The 7,826-nt window shown below is 28.6% G+C and overlaps 1 long non-coding RNA gene across 1 annotated transcript; it reads right to left on the reverse strand.

Annotated features, from left to right (window-relative positions):
* Window positions 6,021-6,669, reverse strand: LOC109326470. Its single transcript, XR_002105237.1, has 2 exons — window positions 6,410-6,669; window positions 6,021-6,377 (listed from the first exon to the last, which is right to left on the reverse strand). It is a non-coding gene; the product is annotated as an uncharacterized LOC109326470 (long non-coding RNA).

The raw sequence follows: 7,826 nt of genomic DNA on the forward strand, positions 1-7,826 counted from the left end.
CTAATGTACAAAAGTGATGAATAGTTAGTTGTTAGAACAAATAAATAAATAAAGAAAAAAAAAGAATAAATTTAAGTGACCTTTATTTATTTACTCCCTTTCGGTTTCATTTTATTAACAAACCAAACTTCTTCCTTAAGAAAGGTTGGTAGTAAAGAATAAGTAAATTGCAGAAAGTAAATAACAATAAATAAAAGTTAGTAAGTTAGTAAGTTAGTTTCATCACTTTTGTATATTAAAATGTGTTTTCAACAAATAAATTTATTGATAACACTTTACTATTTTATAATTTACACCTCTTTCAAGATTCAATTGTAGTATAGTATAAGGTTATGTCGAACCACAAGGAATTGTCTAATAGAATAAATCATATGAGTATGTCAATGCACAAATAATGAGTTAAACATATTTTGATGGTTTTTTGTTGTCTTGCATATAAACAATTCAACAAGAAACATAAACTACATATTAACAAATTCTTGAAGAGACAAGATCATTTTCAATAAGGAAAATATTTCTCAACTTCTTATGAATTTGAACTACTTAGACAAGTTCTTATGTTTTACTTTGATTAACTCCAAACACCAAGTTCTAAAATCCTCCTTTTAGTGTATGTCCTAAAATGGTAGAATGATAATCACTTATATTTATTACTAAACAATATTACGTCCACAAAGAGATTAGGTTGTCACACCCTAATCTTGACTATTCTAAAAGTATTAATGAATATAAGATCTTAAGAAATGTATGCTTAACTTGACAAATAAACTAAGTAGTACAACTACTTCTTAGTTTATTTGTTAAGTGTTTGAGACAAGTGATATGACTTGAAATCAATTTTTCGGTGATCAATCTAAAAATAGCATTAAGAATTTCTCAAACAAGTAAAATAAATCAAAGCACCAACTTGAATGATTAAAATTCAAATCTTTTAGAATATAAGAAGAAGTAGAAATACATGACCATATTCAAAAGAAATTGTTAGGAGCATGAGTCATCCATCCAAGGATTGGATGCTTTGAGTTCGAAATGAGATTACAAAATTGATTTTTGTATCTTATTTGCCTTCTCCTTTTCTCCTCTTGAATTCTAAACTAAAATTACAAACTTACTTGAAATAAACCTCCTAAGAACTAAGAACAAGAAGAGAGAACTTCAGAGAATTTCTAGGTAGAAAATATAAGATGTATTATGTGTTATTGATCCCCTCTTTTGCTCGAATGGAATGCCCTATTTATAGAAATTCTTCTGGGCTAGAGCTGCTTGTCAACCCCGTTAAGCAGCTGACCAAACCCTTCAACATGGGTTTGGTCCCTTGATCAAGTAGCTTTGTCACCTCCTTATGCTTGACTCATCAAAGCTAGTTGTGAGCTATGAAACCAGCTATTGTGAGCTACTCTGAAAAGCCTATGGTGGGCTACTTGAGGTGAGGTCATTGGTGACTTCATGGTTTGCTTGATGGCTAAGTCAAGTCTGGGTGCACACCGCTTAGCACACTTGTTGCACCGCTAAGCTGCTTGTTCAACAGCTTTGACCGTGCCGACAGGGACGTGGCCTGGTGCTTGCTGATCTGGTCAAGAGTCTGGTTCTCCGCTAAGCTGCTTGGTTGGACCACTAAGCTGCTTGTTCAGCAGCTTGGGCATGGGTCAAGCTTGTGACTGACTATGTCAAGCTGAGTTCTGACCGTGCTAGGACTAGTCTGGTGCTAGGTTGAGCGGCCAAGCAGGTCCGCTCAACTGCTTGCTTGAGCAGCTTGGTCCAGGTCAGGCTAGTGTCCAGGTTAGCTTAGCGTGGCTTGGTCCATGCTTAGCTGCCTGGTTGAGCACCTTGGTTTTTGACTTCTTTTTCTTTTTGACCATTAGTCTTTTTTCTCTTCTTTTCTTCTTTCTAAATCATACAAAATACATAAAAAAGAAATACACACACAAATATATAAGATTGTGATATTTTATACAAAAAGTATTGTTTTAAGTTGGTTTTTCTCAATTATGCTTAAGATAAGTGTCATAAAAGTGTATGAAATTTAGGTATGTTTGGCACTTATCAGACACTTATCAATAAGTAACTCATTTCATTGAATTAGGTATTATGAGGAAATATTGGCTTTATTTATAGTTCCATTGTCGTTTGAAATTGCAATACAATGTTAAATTAAATAATTTAATTTAATTTTGACATATAAAGCTATCACATTGTATCTGTGTTTTTATGTCATTTTATAAGTTTGATATCTTTTTGAATAAACTTTCAATATAACAGTAGATGTCTTAAAAGTGTAATATCAATATGAAAATATAAAAACTGTCATGGAGTAGTTTATGTTTCTCTAATTTACCCTTTTATATTTCTAATTTCATATCTATACTACTAATCTATATCTATATCTATATTATTAATAAAGTCAAAATACTTATCTATACTATTAATATAGGCAAAACTCAAAATAACTTCCATGAAGTAGTTTATGTTTCTCAATTTCATATTTCATAACTTCTAATTTTATTATAACTTCTACTTTCATCTTTATATATGCTAATATTAATAAACATTAAATAACTATCATGAAGTGTTTTATATAAATTTATACAAATACTAATAGAAATTGGAAAAACATAAAATAACTACCCTTGGAATATTTTATGTTTCCATACTTATCTTTTATAATTCCTAATTTCATGTTTATCTATACTAATCTTCTATACTAATAGATAAAGGGAAAATATAAAATAATTTTCATGGAGTAATTCTAATTTCATGTTTCTAAATATTATATCTCTCTCAATGTAAATTAATACTTCCTTTTTAACTACCACATCAATTCTTAAACCTCTCATTTCTGAAACTGATGTGACTTTTTCAATGAATAAGTGAATTATATTGGTTATGACATTAAATTTCATTTTTAACATTCTATATAATAAATAAAAATGTGGGTGACCGGCACGGAGGCTCGGTCGACGCACTAGTTATTAATAAAATCAAAACAAGTAATAATTATCACGATCACATAATTTTTATATTCTAAACTTATCATTTTGTAATCTCTTATTAATAACTACTATAAACTTTCGCATGTTCCTTCCATTCCTTTCATTTTTTATATATTAATATATCATTAATCTTCACATTTTCTCTTACTTCTATCTTCTCTATTTCTCAACCCAAGAAGAATACACAATAACACAAAAAAACATTCAACAACTCTATCATTAGAGGCACAAAATGAGAACTTGCATAAATTTTGTGTATATCATATCAGTTACCACAAGTTATCTTCTTAAATCTTTACTCTCTATTGAGTTTATATATTACATTTCTTATATTTAAATTATTTTTTCTTAAATAATATAATATGATGATGATACATTCTATATGAGAAAAAATAAGAATGTGGGTTGGCCGACACGGAGTGCTGGTTGACATGCTAGTAATAGATAAAGGGAAAACATAAAATAACTACCCATGAAGTATTTTATGTTTATCTATTTTATCTTTTATAATATCTAATTTCATGTTTATATATACTAATAAACATAAAATAACTATCCATCTATACTAACAATAGATAAAGGAAAAATATATCAATGGATAACATAAAATAACTACTCATTAAGTATTTTATGTTTCTCTATTTTATCTTTTATAACTTCTAATTTCATGTTTATTTATATTAATATTAATCTATATCTATACTATATATAAAGGCAAAACTTGAAATAACTACCATCATCATTCTATTTTCATATTTTCCCCTTAATATTTTTATTTCTAAAGTAAATTTATATTATATATAAAGACTGAACTTGAAATCTATACTATATATAAAACCAAAACTTGAAATAACTACCATCATGATACTATTTTCCTATTTTGCCCTTAATATTTTTTTATTTCTAAAGTAAAACTATACTATATATAAAGCCAAAACTTGAAATAACTACTACCATGACTCTATTTTCCTATTTTGCCCTTTCATTTCTAAAGTAAAACTATATAATCCTAGATAACTATAGTTAATACATTTCACTTTAAGTTGAATATTATAATAAATATAAAAATTATAACATAAAGTAAATCCAATAAAAAAATATTCTAATTCTGTAAAATAAAAGGTATGAATTTAATACTTAATATCATAAAATAATAATGTGGGTCAACAGACACTTCTAGTAAACATAAAATAACTACCCATGGAGTATTTTATGTTTCCTATTTTAACTTTTATAACTTCTAATTTCATATTTATATGAATTTCTATAATCTATTTATCTACACTATTAATAAAACCAAAATAAATAATAATCACTACCATTACATAATTTTTATATTCCAAATTCATCATTTGTAACATCTCATTAATAACTAATATAAACTTCCACATATTACTTTCATTGCTTTACCTTTTTATATCAATATATCATTTATCTTTCATACACTCTTTTATTTATATTTTCACTCTCTATTGAGTTCATATATTGTATTTTTATAGTTAAATTGTTTTTTTCTTAAATAGTATAACATGGAGTGTCGCTCGACACGCTAGTCTATATAATGTAAAAATATACATAATCAATACATCATAATATATCATCCATTTTTCATTTATATCACATTTGTTTTTTTTTTTGGTATATTTGTATCACATTTGTATTACTTATATACTCTGATTGCATATATTTTGTTTTTCACCCTATAAATTATTGTAATGTGTGCGGGTTTGTTAAAATTGATATTTAACATGATATAAGAAAAATTAAATGGAAATATACAATAGATATTTAAATTATTTTATTTTTAGAAGTTCTAATATTTAAAATGTTTCAAAAGAACATTTGACAAAATAAGCTTCTCTTTCAGTGGAAATTGAAATAAAATAACAACCCTACAATTATTCTTATATAACATGTAAAGAAATACACATCCATAATTTGATAATTAAGTGACTTACTTATAAATTGATAATTAAGAGATTTCTTGAAAGGTTTTAATTAACATCAATCCTAATGAGTGAAAATGAAGAGTTCAAAATCAAATAAAAGATTGATAAATTTTGATCTATTACTTTTTAAATGTAGCGAATACTTAACATCCTAATAAACTTCAAATGTTAGTTTTTTTATTTTTAACTTCTTAGGATCAATCTTAGGGTTGATGTTAAAAAACAATTAAATCAATCTAATGATCAATATATTTTTGCTATATCATCTTATTAGTAAACAAACATAATATAAATCTTCACCAATAAACTGTAATATATTTTAGACTAACATTAATATCCCTTCATATTTAATAAAACTATACAAATTACATTTCCCTTTTTTACTTCTACTCAGATCATCTTTTATTTATATACATATATTGCAATGAATATCCTTCTAGAGGAAATGAATATAATCTTTTAGACGAGATGATTTGTTAGTATCAATGTTGTGAGAGTAGGATCGAACTGGGCAATTTAACCGCTAACTAGACTTAAAATAACTTTAATTTGTAATCTTAATTGAATGAGAGTTGAACCGCTTTGAACCGGGAAAAATCCGCTCCAACCGTGTTAAACCCGGAAAGTAAACCAAACGGTGAACTTTAAAAAAATGGAACACTGCTCTAATATTTTATTTTACTATGATCCAAAAAAGATAAAAAATATTACTTTAATATAATTATACATAATTATTAATTATATAAAGTTTTACATTTATATATATTTATATATTTATAGATAAACATTATTAATTATGTACGGAATCACCCGGTCAGACCAGACGGTTTAACCAGTTAAACCTATAATGGGATCTTTCCAAATTTAACGTCCGACTCGAGTTTCACAACATTGGTTAATATAACTAAGCTAAATCTCCGATGATATTGTTTTAAGTAATCAAGTCACCATGACAAGATTAAAACATTTTTCAAGTAACTATAACTGCATTTTAATCTTAAACGTTCATTTTATGACTTTTCAGTCATATATATATATATAAGAAGCATAATCATTAGCAAAATAACATGACCCGAGTCAGATATTTTTACAAACAAAAACCTTACCAATATCAACGACAACTACAATACATTACGGCCAGAGGCCTATGCAATAATACAAACTTACATTTATTGGATACCTACAATAGTATATAGTAGGCATGTTCATTCATACTAATAAACATAAGCTACAGTTAAAATAACAACACAAACAAGGACTACAAGGAAAGAAGAGGATAATACAATGCATATAGGGAAGTTGCCATTCTGAAGGCTCCCTCTAGTGCCCAAATCACAGAGAGTGAAGTGAGATGGAGGAATTGAAAAATGCCAAAGGATTGAAGTTGCCCTGTTCAATAGAAATTGAACTTAGGATGGTTCATTTCATTGTCAGTAGTCTCTAACTTATTCTTTGCTCAGCCTTAGAAACAAAAGAAGCATGAAAGAACACATACATGTAGCCCACATCTCCACCACCCCCATTGCCAAATTCCTTAAGGAGGTGGCTGAGAAAGGCTTTGAAAGCATGGTTACATGTTTGGGATTGGGTGCAGTTCAGAGAGGGATTGAGATTGTAGGTTGGATTTGCTGTTATAGGATTTGCTTGTTGGTTATAATGGCAATAAAAGAGAGTGATGACTTGAGTACCATGTGTGGTGTGGGGTTACTTTATGTCAAAAGAATCATAAATTAAAGGAGTGTAATATATACGCATAAAGATTTATACACATTCAATACATCTTCCATCATATTCATTTGAATTACTTTTTTCTTTCTAAAGTGTCAATAAAGATTAAATATGAATGACAAATGATACAGTGACAATGTGTAAAACTCATAAAATGTGATTGCATATATATTTTTCTCAAATTAAAGTGATAAAGTAGTGAAATGGAGGTTCCTAATTTAGGATCTTCCAAGGGATATGCCCATGCTACTTCCACTGTTCCACATATGATAATCACCTTTCCATTCTCCTTTCACGTGGCTACTTTTTTGTGACACTTGGGTTTCATTGTAGTTTTGATCAATTGGCTATTCGTTGATTCCTTAAGATATGATACTGTTGTTACAAGGCCTTTGAAGAAGGGGAATTATGGGCTAACAAAAATGATCAGACCAATACTGGTTGGATTCGGCTGCAAGGATAAAGTTACGTACATTAACGCTCCCTAGATCCCACAGGACTGCTCTTTTTTAATACCTGCTGGATCAGGTTTTTTCAGCTTCAATTTGTGTCTATACAAATACACTTTCCAGAGAAAAATTCCATTTCTTGGGGAGGAATTTGGGCAGGGCAGGTGGTCTGACTGATTCATCTATAAGTACAGGGTTAAACACATTTCATTCTATATTTTGCCCTATATTTTTATCATAATATGCTTATCACTTTTCCTCTTTATCTTAAAAAAAAACAATAGCACACAGTGAAACAAAGTTACACTGCGGAGAAGTTAAACATGGAGATATGCAAAAGGCACCAGCTTTAGCCATGCGCCACTAAATATTTTACTATTATATTTTGAGCAGTTGCCTCCTTTAAAGGAAAATAATATATATGTGAAAGGGTGAGTTGTTTTATAATATATAGGTAACTAGATCTTTCTCTTTCAGCCTTTTCTTATTGTATGACTGCGATGATATTCTTAGTGATGACAACAAAGTCATCATTCTTAGTGATGACAACATGATACAGTGTCTTCGCTAGTGTAATGCTTGCCTTGGTAAGAGAATTTGTCCCTTGAAGAGTATTTTGAGACCAGTCTTTATGTAATTAATTAATTTGGGGTTTAAGAAAGGCTACATTATCATAAGTCAAGAAATAAGTGGGGTTTAATCATAAATCA

This window comes from Lupinus angustifolius, chromosome LG14, assembly GCF_001865875.1.
Source record: "Lupinus angustifolius cultivar Tanjil chromosome LG14, LupAngTanjil_v1.0, whole genome shotgun sequence".
NCBI lineage: Eukaryota > Viridiplantae > Streptophyta > Magnoliopsida > Fabales > Fabaceae > Lupinus > Lupinus angustifolius.